The following is a 3,478-nucleotide window of genomic DNA, read 5'->3' on the forward strand; positions in this document are numbered from 1 at the left end:
AATGACAACTTTCAAAAATTTTAATAGTTTTACAAATTGGAACATAGGCTAGCTAAATCAAGCTCCCATGACCTCAAAAACATATAAATTACAAGAAAAGGACTTAATTGAGCTTATCTAATGTTGGACGAAAGCTTGGAACCCTCAGGAGCTTTCTTCCTTCACTTATGGTGGACGGTTCTTGTTGGAGAAGAAGAGAAGTATTTCTCTTTCATTCCACCAACTTTATATATATACAATAATGAAGGTTTTTAGTTAACTAATTAATTATTTAAAGTTAATAGTAATCATACTTACAGAATCTTAACCTCACCGTCCATTATAACTCACCTAAGATTGTTTATTTACCATTTTAGACCTTTGGTTAATTGCAATATAAGTCCCTAAGTCTTTGGCCAATTAAAAACCTATAGAGATTGAACTTTTACAATTTAGTCTATATACCTAAATTAACTATTTAATAGACAAAATTGATGGAAAAAAATTAATATATTGTTATACCAACTCCTTAAATATTCATATTTGATATTTACGAACCCGATGTACAAAAATGGGGCTCTAAAATTGTTTATTTCGGTGCCACTGAAAATTGGACTGTCACATGTATGCTCGAAATGCTTAGCTAGTCTCAAAATAGTCTATAAAGATTCCCTCATCTCTTTTAGAATTGAACTTTCCTTGATGTTATATGTCTTTGAGGATGTAACATAGATTGCCAAAGATGTGTAAATACCATACAATTGGTTTTTCCTTTTCCACATTTCATAATGTGTGATTTATGTCTTTGGCCTCAAGTGAAATCAATTTATGATTTATACAATAGTGTTGACTGCTTCAACCCAAAACTTATAAGGAATATTCTTGTTGTCTAATAAAAGATGAGCTATTTCTTAAATTGTCTTGTTCTTTCTTGAATAATCTTCTTCTTTCTTTGAACAATACCACTCTGTTATGGTGTTTTTGTAGCTAAGAATTCATGTGTAATATCTTCATCTTAGAATTCTGAGAATTCATCATTCTCAAATTCCTTGCCATGGTCACTCCTAACCCATACAATTGTTCCAATGGTTCTCACTTTCTCATTCATTAGCCTTTTGCACAACTTTCTGTATTACAAAAGTGAATGGAGAATAATCATCAACACACACAAGAATGTATGTCTTACCACCTATACTTTTTGTTTGCATTGGTCCAATAAGATACATTTGGAGTTGTTACATAGGTGTAGTGCTTTAGACTAGTTGCAACTATTTATGGACTCTTTGTGTTGCTTCCCTTTGAAATAGTCTTCACAAATCTTTGGCACTGCTCCCCTTGACTTAGGCATCCCTCTCATAGCTTCATATCTCACCAATCATTTCAGCCATTTGTATTAAATGGGCCCGAGTCTTTCATGCCACAATTCAACTTCAATGATTCTAGCTTTGTTGCACTGAGTTGGATGAATAACTTTATAATAGTTATCAAGTGTTTTGGCTCATTCCATGATGTCTTTACCCTGTCTAAAAGTGACACACCATTTGTCCTTGGTGAAGTTTACTAGCTTTCCTTGGTCATATAAATGACTAATGCTAATAAGATTAACCTTTAAAACATCAATAAGAAACATATTATTTAACTTAGGCAAACTAGGCACATCTAAAATTCCTTTGCCAAGAATTCTACCTTTCTTACCATATCCAAATGTTACACATCTAGCATTACTTTCATCAAAATTAGACAAGTATTGAATATTATCAGTCTAGTTGCAAGAACATCCACTATTGAAATACCATATATGATCAACTATAGCATTTTAGGTTATTTTTCCTCCACAAAATATTGATTCTTTTTAGGGACAATGTTGAACCGATTAGGTATTGGTATATAAACTGTTTGCTTCTATCTCAAGTCAAGAAGCATATTGTAACATATGGGTTTGATACGTCCTGAAACCCCACTATAATGCATATAATCTTGCATTTAACATGTACCTTTAAGTCAACGTTGGTCATAATGGATTTGGTTGAGCATTCACTATGATAAGTAGTTGTAGCTTTAACGAATACTGTTGAACTTATTGCAACAACTTTACCTTTCTGCTCTATATAGCCTAATCCTCCGTTTCCAATACTCCTTCTAGTAGCAACAATTTCATATATTTTTCCATTGCTTGTGTTAAAATTTTCAAACATCTGTTTGGTGGCTTCAACTTCTTTCCAAGTCTTTTCTAGGTTGACAGGTTCAACAACCAATTGTGACTATTTTCCATCTACTTGTTTATTTATCTTTTTGAATTTCCTCCTTTAGCTTGCTATTCTTAATAACCAACCAAGAGTTGACATCACAGACCATCTACTATTTGTCTAGAATTGTCTTATAGTTATTCAAAAACTCAACATCTGATACCTCCTTTGTAGCCTCATCACAATCACTTTCAATCTCTTCTATATTAACTTTGGAAGTAAATGCCACGTAATTACTCAAGTGTTCTTTGTTAGGTTTAGAATTGCTAGGAGTTTTCATCACTCCATGTAACAGACAAAGATTCTTGTTCTTCATGGTGTTTGCACACTCTGCTTGTATGTGCCCATAACCATGACATTCATGACATTGAATCCCTTTCTTTCTATCTTTGGTAGCTTCCTCATTAATTACTACTCCTTTAGATTTTCCTTGCTGAGGAGTTTTAATATTTTCAAATCATTGACTTTGTTTAGACATAAACTTGAGCCTTGTTGAAGTTTTAAGTCAATAAGGCTATTTGTTCTTGCATGGCTTATTTGGCAATGCTCTGATCAGTGGGCATTGTTTTTGTCACTTGTAAGGTAATGTTATTTTCCTTTGTTATTCTCCTCTTAGCTTCATCAAGTTTGATCTCAAAGGTTTGGAAAGATCAAATAAATTCACCAATACGCATATCAATGTCCTTGGATTCCTCAATGGTAGTTGCTTTGATGTTGAATCTTTCAGGCAAAGTTTGAAGATCCTTTTGAACTAACTTTGAGTTTGAATATTCATCTTTAAGAGTGAACATTTGATTAAACAAGTTAAAAAATTTGGCTTAGAACTTTCCAATTGTTTCATTCTCTTACATTATCAGATTCTCTAATTTAGTAATGAGCATTTGAAGTTTAGGACTTTCAAAGTATTTGTACCTTCATAAGCAATTTGAAGAATATCACAGGCCTTTTTCTAACTCTTTCATTTTGAAATGTGTTTGAACTATTGTCTATCCACACCATAAAATATTGCATTGAGAGATTTAGAATTTTAACTTTCTAACCTTTCTTCTTCTATGGTCCGTTATGCTTAGGGCTTTAGAAGCTTAAGACGAGATTCTTCAACAAAAGGATGTTCACAATTATTGGCAACATATCTCTAGGCTCTTTTATCAGTTTGTTTGGTAAAAGTAGTCATATTGACCATCTAGTAAGCATAATTAACACCATCAATCATAAGGGGAGAGACAAAGGTGTACCTTCCATTTCTACTAAAT

The sequence above is a fragment of the Gossypium raimondii genome, chromosome 3, assembly GCF_025698545.1.
Source record: "Gossypium raimondii isolate GPD5lz chromosome 3, ASM2569854v1, whole genome shotgun sequence".
Classification (NCBI taxonomy): domain Eukaryota; kingdom Viridiplantae; phylum Streptophyta; class Magnoliopsida; order Malvales; family Malvaceae; genus Gossypium; species Gossypium raimondii.